This window comes from Trichechus manatus, unplaced genomic scaffold (assembly GCF_000243295.1).
Source record: "Trichechus manatus latirostris isolate Lorelei unplaced genomic scaffold, TriManLat1.0 scaffold00017, whole genome shotgun sequence".
Classification (NCBI taxonomy): domain Eukaryota; kingdom Metazoa; phylum Chordata; class Mammalia; order Sirenia; family Trichechidae; genus Trichechus; species Trichechus manatus.
The window spans coordinates 14,307,039-14,318,154 of record NW_004443953.1 but is presented as its reverse complement, the minus strand read 5'-3'; the positions used below and the strand labels follow the sequence as shown (position 1 = coordinate 14,318,154).

The window sequence follows — 11,116 nt, the reverse complement described above, 5'->3', positions numbered from 1 at the left end:
TTATAGCCTTGGAAACCCTATGGGGTCACTCTGAGTCGGAATCAACTCAATGGCAGTGGGTTTGGTTAATCTTATACAGGAAAATTCACAAGGCGGTATCATATTAATTCCAAACAAGTAACTGAAGTTTTTTTTTTAAATGCCAAACTGGTTGTGGTAAAAAGTGAGCAAAACTAGTTGTGACTCAGTATGAACATTTAAAATTAATCTTATTTGTAGTGGAAAAGCTAAATGTATAACATACATTGTTCTGCAGATCATAAATATTTGCAAGTTTCCTTTAGCAATTCAGAGGAAAAGCACTGGCTGTAAGAAAAGCTAGCCATCTTAATCATCCTAATGGATACTATTTCCCAAGATAATACTTCCCATCTAAACTTTTGTAACTAATAAGTAAGGGACAAAGGAAAGTGTCACATTGTTCAATATGTTCAATAGAGACTGCAGTGAATACTAAAATTTTAATGCTTTATATTTGACAAGAAATGTTTTATTTTATCCAATATATTTCTGTAAAATGACTCAGATAACTTTTATTTGAGGGAACCCAAATAAACCCCAGTGTAGTCAAAATAATATCCCGGGAAACCACAGAGGGCTGTCATGTTTTAAAAAAAAAAGACTATATATTATTTGCATACAAATCTTGTAGAAGCCAAGCATAATGATTCATACCGTGAAATGTGAAATTATCACACATTTCCTGAAATTTCACCTCTTCCACAAAATTTTTTATGTTGAATTATTGGAAGAGGTGACAGTTTCCATAACTAAGTAAGCCCTGTAACTTCCTCTAAATTCACTTTTATCCTTAGCTTATGCTATGACACACTTCCTTTATATATAGTTACACAATGCTAAGCCTGCTAACTACAAAGAGACAGGACAATCTAAGTTTAATATTTTAGCCTCTGAGGCTATACGTTTATAAGGAGCAAAACTATGTTGGTTTATCTCCTGCTCTTGATTTAGCTTTACTTTACCCTATGTGCATTCATATTTTGAGAACGGTATGGTTAATGGTGAGGAAGATGCTAAAAATATCTGTATAATAATAAGGCACGTATTCAGATTCCTTTTTGTCTGAAAAGAATCAGATACGGGCAAAAACAGGTAGATGTTTTTAGATAAAGTTGTGAAGGGCTTACTTTGATTTGTCCATTGAGCATATCTGCCTCTGAGAGGGCATTGAATGGAAATGGGTAGTCATTCCTTTAGATTCCATTTATTAGCTATATGACTTTCGACGTGTTATTTAATTTTCTTGAGAATCAGTGTCCTTGTGACGAATAATAGCAACCTGTACGGATTTCTATGACGCCAAGAACTATCAATCATTAGGCAGATAAATAAAATAATGTTTGCAACATGCTTGGTACTGGGCCTGGCACATGGGTAGTCCTCAGTAAATGGTTCCTATTGTGACTGGGAATCAAGAAATCTGTATCTAATACCATACAAGACATTGAATACATACAGTTCAGAGTTAAGTTCTAATAATGTCTACCCTCAATTTGGTGTTTACTTTGCTCCAATGTTTTATTATAGGTATTAACTCACTGTTTACACTAATGCCTTAATACATACTTACCAAGTGGATCACTTAGTTAGTGAAGAGTTGAGCCAAAGGGCAAACGCTGGACTTTGTATCACCGCTCAGACTAAATTGTCCCCAAAGAGTTTTCACACCTGACTGAAATTTAAAACTTTTATAGTCTTTTTCTGATGAATTAGCCTTATTCTTCTAGCATTTTCTTGCTCTTCATTGCCCTACCAATAATTACTGATAGGTAAGCACAAACTTCCACTTTGAATTCTGACTAGATACATTTTTCAGACATAATTAAAGAAGTCTGTAAATATTTCAGGAGTAGAGAGCTTTTCTTGATGTAAAGGAACTATTCATTTCAATACAGGAAATTTAGCTCCATGAAGGCAGGCAAGATTTTTTGCCTTATTTACAACTCTGTTAGTAGCACTTAGAATAGTGCCTGGCACATAATAGATATTCAATAAATATTTGTTCCAGGTAATCCTCAGTGTTCCGAGTTGTATTCTAGCTTCTCTTCTTTTCTACGTAATCTCCCTAATTCATCCACCGTCACAACTTCTGTGCTAATTATATAAACTCTTTGAACCTCAGTCTCCTAATCCATAAAATGAGGAAAATAATGTCCTCCATAAAATTTTATTGTGATGATTAAATGAAAAGGTAAAACATATAGTGTGCTCAGAAAAATGAATGCCTAACACATATTTATAAACCAATATTTGGAACTATTATTATTGTTAAGCACCAATTAGATATTGATGGCGTCCATTATGGATTGAATTGTATCCCTTTAAATGTGTGTCAATTTGGCTGGCCGTGATTCCCAGTATTGTGTGGTTGTCCTCCATTTTAAGATCTAATATAATTATCCTATATGTTGTAAATTCTAACCTCTATGATGTTAATGAAGCAGGATTAGAGGCAGTTATGTTAATGAGGCAGGACACAATCTACAGGATTAGGTTGTATTTTAGAAGACCTCCCCCGAGAGCTGACAGACGGAAAGACTTCCCCTGGTGTTGGTGCCCTAAATTCAGACTTCTAGCCTCCTAAACTGTAAGAGAATAAATTTATGTGTGTAAAAGCCATCCAGTTGTGGTATTTCTGTTATAGCAGCACTAGATAACTAAGACAGGTACTAAATCTTTATCATCAACCTAGACTTCTGTCTCCAAACATACCTGCCTACATAGACCAAAAGGCAGTCATTGAACAGAACAAGGGAATATTGAGTGGTTTAAAATCAGAAAAAGTGTGTATCAGGGTTGCATCCTTTCACTATACTTATTCAATCTGTATACTGAACAAATAATCCAAGAAGCTGAGTTGTATGAAGAAGAGTGCAGCATCAGGACTGGAGGAAGACTCATTAAGAACTCATTATGCAGATGACACAATTTTGCTTGCAGAAAGTGAAGAGTACATGAAGCACTTACTGATAAAAATTAAAGACTACAGTCTGCAGTATCGATTGCGCCTCCACATAAAGAAAACAAAAATCCTCACAACTGGACCAATAAGCAACATCATGATAAATGGGGAAAATATTGAAGTTGTCAAGGATTTCATTTTACTTGGATCCACAATCAACGCCCATGGAAGAAGCAGTCAAGAAATGGAACTATGTATTGCATTGGGCAAACCTGTCGCAAAAAAAAAAACTGCTTTTTAAAGTGTTAAAAAGCAAAGATGCCACTTTGAGAACTAAGGTGCGCCTGACCCAAGCCATAGTATTTTCAATTGCCTTACATGCAGGTGAAAGCTGAATAATGAATAAGGAAGACTGAAGAAGAATTGATACCTTTGAATTATGGTGTCGGTGAAGAATATTGAATACACCATGGACTGCCAAAAGAACGAACGAATCTGTCTTGAAGGAAGTAAAGCCAGAATGCTCCCTGGAAGCAAGGATGGCGAGACTTTGTCTCACGTACCTTGGACATGTTATCAGGAGGGACTAGTCCCTGGAGAAGGGCATCCTACTTGGTAAAGTAGAGGGTCAGGGAAAAAGAGGAAGACCCTCGGTGAGATGGATTGACACAATGGCTGCAATGATGGGCTCAAACATAGCAATGATTGTGAGACTGGTGCAGGACTGGGCAGTGTTTCGTTCTGTTTCTCATAGGGTCGCTATGAGTCTGAACTGACTCTATGGCACCTAACAACAACAACAACAGCATCGTATCTGAACTTATAATTTAGTCCCTACCAACTCAACCTCTGGGTTCCCTTCAAAGTAAGGCTAATGAGATGCAAATCTGAGAATGTCACTCCTCTACTTCAGGATGAAGTCTCCATTCTTTACTCTGGCCCATGAGATACTGACTTTTCTCTTCAGCCTCATCGCTTTTCCTCTGTGCTTCAGCCAGATTAGGCTTCATGAAGCTTCCCAATGCCGTGTGTCCCCAAGCTTCCAAATCTTTTCACATGCTTTTCCTTTTTGCCACCTCTACACGTATAGTCTTTAAACTTCAACTGGTATGTCGTTTCTGTAATTCTTTCTTTCCACATCACCCACAAACCAACAAAATTCCTACTTCCCCCTAATCTAGGCTGAGCTGGTCCTTTCCTAAGGGCACACATGTCATCCGTGTGGTTGTTCTTACATTAATTTTCTCTGAGAGCCCCTCCCATTCTTCATCTATTTGTCTGTCACCCCTCTAAAGCAATGAGAATCTTAAGGGCAGAGACTGTTTGTTGCTTTGTATTTATCGTAAGCCAGGATCTTGTCAAAGACATAACCTGCGCTTCATAAACGATTAACACATAAATGAATAGATGTCTCCTTAGGTTTTCTGCTCTTTAGTATATCTTATTTAGTACAGTGGGCAAAATATGGAATTTGCAGTTTGGAGACCTGCATTCAAGTGCCAACTGTGCTACCTACTAGTTGGAGACCTTGAACAAATTAGTTAAAAATGTTTCACTCATTTCATCATTGTGAGGATCAGATATGATTATGGATGTAAATAATCAAATAGTAAAGGACTTTGAAAGTATAAAATTTGATAAGATACAGAGATGAAACATAATGTAGTTCAAGGCAAAATAATGTCATTGAGATGACACTTTAGTAATCAGAGCTATGCAATCTGTGGGTGTCTTTCTTGGGAAACATGCAGCACAGTCCCCTATGCGCAAACCCAAGATATACTATTAATTTTTATTGGTTGTGTGTGTTGCGTAAGTTAACCTTGGGCCTTAATTTTCTTATCTGTTTTATCTGTTTAATGGGAATGGTAATAGAATTTCCTCATAGGATTGTTCTGAAGACTAGATGCATTAAGGCCTGCAAAACAGAACATTTTAAGTCCTCAAAAAATGTTATGTTTTTATCTTTAAAAGCCCTTCATTCTCCTATAAGCCTAAGAATAACTATTCTGCTTAACGTTCTTAAGTCATGAAAAACTAACGGTCAATGGTGCTAAAACTAGAATCACTCAGTGCAGAAGCAGACTGAAAATTTAATGGATGCAACATCCAAGACCCAGAAAATACAAAAGTATCAGTAATTGTTAAGAGGATAAACGGATAAGTGCACTCACAATAACCAATAGACATTAATGGTTTTACTTAAATTAATTTTCTAAAACAATTATATTATGTTTTTCAAAGAATTTGATAATTCACTATTATAACTTGACTAGTTGCCCTGTAAGAAGCCCTGGTGGCACAGTAGTCAAGCGCTCCCCTGCTAACCAAAGGTCAGTTGTTCGAACCTACCAGCCACTCTGCAGGAGAAAGATGCGGCAGTCTGTTTCCGTAAAGATTTACAGCCTTGGAAACTCTGTGGAGGCAGTTCTATTCTGTCCTGTATGGTCATTTTGAGTCGAAATTTGACTTGACAGCAGTGGATTTGATTTTGGTTTAGTCACACTAAGTTCATGCTAAATTCTGCCATATTATAAATCTTTCTAAAAAACACTATCTTACCTTTAAAATGTTTTGATTGTTTCCCATAAAGTGCAAGATGAAACTCAATTTTTTTTTAAATGTTAAAAAGTTTTATTAAAAGTCAGGCCATACAAACAGACAACTGGAAATCATATTTGAAGCAATTTCCAAAACATACAAAAGAAAAAGTCTCATCTACAAAATTATTTACATGTTTAGGACCCATAATAAAAACATGGTCTGATTAGTCCAGTACAGACACAGAGAACAGTCTATAGTAACACACTTGGGAAGAAGACTACTGGGGTACTTTCCAGTACCTGAAATAAACCAAATAAGGAAGTCCCTAGAAGGTACGTCAATGCACAGAGGTTTTAAAACCTTGGTTTCGATGATTTGAAAGGTAAGAAACAAAATCAAACTGGCTTCCATGGGAACATGCTGGTGACCTTAAGTCAGTGACCACAATCACAATGTTCCCAAATAGCCATCTTAGGGACAGAGTAATCGGCAAAGGACAGATTTTACACATGGCAGGTCACCTATTCAAACATAATTACTACATTATCTTACAAAGACAGTTATCTTTAGACTCTTTTAAAATATATATAATAAGTTTCCTAAAAAAAAAAAATTCAGATTCATCAAAGATGAGTAAAAAACCCCTTGCTTTCCTAAGGTCATTTTTTCCCTTTACTCCTGCTTAAATGCAAAAGCTGATAGTTTCTGATTTGTAGAAAGATCTAAAGGTTTTCGCTTTTTAGGCAAATTCAGATTCTCCTTTGTTGTTTCTTTCTGACTTTCTGTTCTTTCTGTTTCATTATTTTCATCGATTAGACGTTTCCGCTTTTTCCTTTCAGCTCCATCACTTGCAGTTCCTCCTTTGGCCTTGTCAGCCCATGCTTTCCGTTCTTCAGCGGACAATACTCCAAATCGAAGCATTCCTTCTTTTATTATGTCTGCTTCATCTGAAAAGTCAGGATTGTCAAACAAAATATTACTTCAGTTTTCTTCTAGCCACATCTGGAACCCAGTCTTTGGCCTTTGGTGCTCAGTGTTTTGAGGAGATACAGCTGGGGTTTCAGATGACGGATTTTTCGGATTTTCTTCTTTCACTTCATCAGTCTTACCAGCTTGGGAAGTTCTTTTTTGGAAATAGGAGGCTGCAGATGCCTGCTTAGACTTTGGTTTTTGAATTAGAGGCTTTATAACTAGAGATTTGTTGTTACTTGCAGCTCGATTAAGTGCGGTGGATTTCCTGGATGATTTATTCGTATTATCTAAAATATCAGTTGAACGTGCTGTAGTCACTGAAGCGGCAGGCTCTTTGGAACTGGCTGATACCTCGAAGGGGTTGGCTCGTCCTTGGTTGCTAGACATAACTGCACCTGACTTAACAGGTGGAGTGTCAGAGGAATTTGCACTTTTGGAAAATGAGTTCTGTCTATGCTTATGTATTCCTGGTTTTTCTTCTACTGCATCAGCTTCTCCACTGTCCTCTGCATCGTCTTCAACTTGATTTCTAAGCCTTGGTTGGCTCCACTCTGAGGCAGTGTTATAGTAACCAGCATTCAGCTTTTTTCTGAAACCCTCTTCCTCTTCCTCCTCTTCTTCCTCCTGGGTCACTGCCAGTTCTGCTGCCTTCTCCACAGCCAGTTCACTAAGTCTTTGGGCCAAAATGAATTTCTGAGAATGAGAAGCGTATTTAATGGCTAAATTCACGGCATTTTGAGTCATCAGGTCAGCAAGTGCCACACGTCGAAATTCCCGTTCCAATTTACAAGAAAGCGCAAGCGTTTTCATTGAAAGCTCCTGTTGTTCTCTTATTGCTTGATTTTTAGTGCTCTCTTCATATTCGTAACCATTTTTAGCTAAATAATCAAGGTAGGTGTGAAACAGAACTGAGCGCCAAAATTGTGCCTCCATTTGTCCTTTCTCTGTCGCAATCTGACAGTAAGGAAGCTTAAAGGATAGTATGGCCACGGCAGGTCGTGGGAAGGGTGGGAGGAAACTGAGAACGTTTACAAGGAATGCACCTTTTAAGACTGAGGCAGCTCGGCTTCTTGTGTCCCTTGTCTCTTCAGCTTCTGCTTCTATTTCCTGTGGCCTCTTGGCCCTCGGGCCCCATGCCCGCATCTGCCCTGCTGGGGCAAGTGTTCCAAAGCTCTGTAACTCCACCGGTATAAGTGCCTGGCGGCACCCCACTCTGCCAGAAAGCCTCGTGCACACGGGCACTCAGCTCTCTTGCTCCGTGGGTCAGCTCCAGTGCCGTCTTTCACTGGTGTCCTGCTTCTGCTGCTGCTGGTCCTCTGTCACGGCCGCACGTCTATCCATTCACAGTTTTAAAACCGCTTCCACATTTTAGTATCTGTTAGAGCAGCACCTCACTCTCTCGGTACCAAATTCTGTCTTTGGCATCTAGTGCTGCTGTAACCGAAATACCACAAGTGGATGGTTTTAACGAAGAGAAGTTTTTTCCTCATAGTCAAAGTAGACTAGAAGTCCAAATTCAGGGCATCAGCTCCAGGGGAAGCCTTTTTCTCTCTGTCGGCCTTCTTCTCTTCAGTGTTCCCCCGGACTAGGAGCTTCTCTGCTCAGGGACCCCAGTCCAAAGGATGCGCTCTGCTCCTGGTACTGCTTTCTTGATGGTATGAGGTCCCCTCAAAACTCAAATTTTTGACTTGACATTCAAGGGCCTCAATTACTGGGCCATTCCCTTCTGCAGTTTATCACTCTTAATCTAATTCTACAGCTCCTGACACAACCCCATGAACGTGCTATGTGAATTCTTGCTTAACAATCTTTGTTCCCACTACTAGTTTGTTATTTGACTTACTGTGGTGGCTTGCATGTTGCTATGATGCTAGAAGCCATGCCACCAGTGTTTCAAATGCCAGCGGGGTCACCCATGGTGGACAGGTTTCGGCGGAGCTTCCAGACTAAGAGAGACTAGGAAGAAAAGCTAGGCAATCTACTTCCCAAAATTAGCTAATGAAAACCTTAGAGATCATAACAGACCACGATCCAACTTGCTTGCTTTGGACACATAATTAGGAGGGATCAATCACTAGAGGAGAACATCATGTTTAGTGAAGTAGAGGACCAATGAGGGCGAGGGAGATCCTCAGTGAGATGGATTGGCACAATAGCTGCAATGATGGGCTTGAACGTGCTGGCAATTGTGAGGATGCCCCAGGATCAAGCAACATTTTATTCTGTTGTATGTAAGGCTGCCATGAGTCAGACCCAACTCAATAGCAGCTAACAACAACAATCTTTGTTCATGTCATCTCTCCCTACTAAACCTCTCCAGAATTTCCCCGTTTCTTCTTATATTTCCAAATTCCTTCTACTGAACAGCTCTATTGATGATGATGATGATGACAATAATAATAATGATGATGATAGTAATTAACATTGATTGAGTGCTTGCTATCTGTCAGGTACCAAGCGAAAAGCTTTAAATATGCTATCTCCTTTAATTCTTTATAGCAATCTATAAGACAAGCACTATTATTTTCACCTGAATGAAGCTGAGGCACAGAGGTTTAGTAACTTGACAAGTCACACATATAGGAGTGAGTGGTAAGGCCTAGATTTGAAGGAATATCTGTTGACCTCCAAAGTCCTTTCTCTTAACCACTAGACTGTGTTCCCCTCTATTGTTCATTCTATAGATTTGACGTTTGCGATTTACTGCCTTGTTTCATTAGTTAAGATCCCTGGTGGCTTTTGTATATATTTCCTCTTCCATTGCAGTGATTATTCTCTGTTTACCTCCCAGATCTATTCTCTGCCTTTCTCTGAACCTTAAGAGGCTAACCTTATGGACCACATTGTCCACTCCCTTGCCCTCTGGCTTCCAGATGGGTTGGGTCAATGAGGGTATCAGCAAAATCAGGTGGTTGGGAAGTAGAGGTGGGGTAACTCTCCACCCCCATTACAACTCCTTCTCACATCTTCAAGTTTATCTACAACCACAGCTCCTATGGGAGAGCCTTGGCCCCAGGCTCCAGGGACCCCAGGTTCTGGTAACACTGCTCCTCCTGTTTTTTCAGGGTTGTAATACCTTCCTGCTGATTCTAGTCCCTCATGTTTCACCATTCCTTGATGGTTTCCTTAATCTTGACCACACCACCGTAAATAGTCCCTTCTTCAAATTAGTTTCATTTAAAACTTCTAAATATGCCATCTGATTTCTTACTGGAACTCTGATTCAAAACCACCTCAAAGTTTTAAGGAAAGTCTTACATAGTAGCTGTTGAATAAATATTGATCAGCCCTCTTACTGTGAAGGAGTATGTATAGGAATGATGTATAATGTAACAAACTCATGAATATGAATCTACGGAAATGACTATCTTTTTTCTTCTGAATTTGTCTTATGGATCATTATCAACTATGCCCGGAAATCTCAATCTCTTCCAAGCATCAAGTTATCATAAAGGAGGAATGTGTAGAAGATACTTGGGAAGCTTATTTTGGCATTTTACAAGTATTTCCTGAAAATCAACTTCTCTTTCCAGATTACTTAATGATACAAGATGCTTCCTATATAAAAGAACTGTAGGTTTTAGATATAGACTGGTCTATCATAGAACAAGGCAATATTTGCCCAAGGATCTCCCAAGCATGCATCATGGTGTGTGTATAATTCTGTGGTTGTCTGTTTGCTGAATTATCAGAAGTGCTCTCCCTTGGGGCTATAAACCACCTTTCTCTGGAAAGCTGTTCTCGTGGCTAATATTTCCTGAGCCTGTCCTTCCTGTCAAACAGAACTTCATGCTTCTTGCAGTGATCTAACGCATCCCTTTCCAAATTCAATTCCAGTGACTTTTATGAACAGCCTGCTCAAACTAAGCCCAAATTTTTCCATTAAAAAGATAACCTAAATTTGGAAAAATCAACAATGGCAGAAAATAAATGCAACATTTATCTTTGGAATTAAGGAAGGATTTCCACTTGGCTGGTTTTCTATTATAAAAAGCATTCTTATTGAATCCTTGTATCTAGACAGGGCTATTAGTATACAAAGAAAGCAAACCTATGAAAGGAAAAAACTTTCTAATATTTGTGACAGTAAAAATTTTCTTTTTTTTTTTTACCTCTAAGCAAAATCTACTTGTATTAATCAAGTGGAAAGTAAAAGCGAAAATATTCAAGAGACAAAGAGCTTTACTCATTATGTGCCCCAAATTAGTCTCAGCCATTTGAAGAAAATACTTGCAACTCAAAGTTATGAGCAACATTGACTATTTTAGATGGTTATCAACAGGAGTCAATAAAGTTTCGCTTGCTTTTGCCTTCTTTATCAAAATTTCCAAGATAGTAATACCATGCTTTAATTGGAGCAAATAGACCAAAAAGAGTGTGTGCTAATAGAATGTCTACTTCCACAGCCACAACCTTGTCTGGTTCAGGAGTCCCTGCCCATCCCGTCTCCCTGACAATGATAGCATTGGATTTACCGGGGAGGGGCAGAGTTTACTATGTAACACTTAGGATAGCTGAAGGGTTGGTTTGCTGGTATTTTCAGCGTATTTTCCTGTAGGAGTCCCTGGGTGGCACGAACAGTTATGTGCTAGAATACTAACCAAAAGGTTGGCCATTGGAGTCCACCCAGGAGCACCTTGGAAGAAAGGCCTGCTGACCTGCTTCTGAAAGGCCACA

General features: G+C 38.9%; 1 pseudogene; it reads right to left on the bottom strand.

Annotated features, from left to right (window-relative positions):
* Positions 1-6,139: 6,139 nt before the first annotated feature.
* LOC101350373 (WD repeat and HMG-box DNA-binding protein 1 pseudogene) lies at positions 6,140-7,387 on the bottom strand (annotated as a pseudogene).
* Between the last annotated feature and the right edge of the window lie 3,729 nt (positions 7,388-11,116).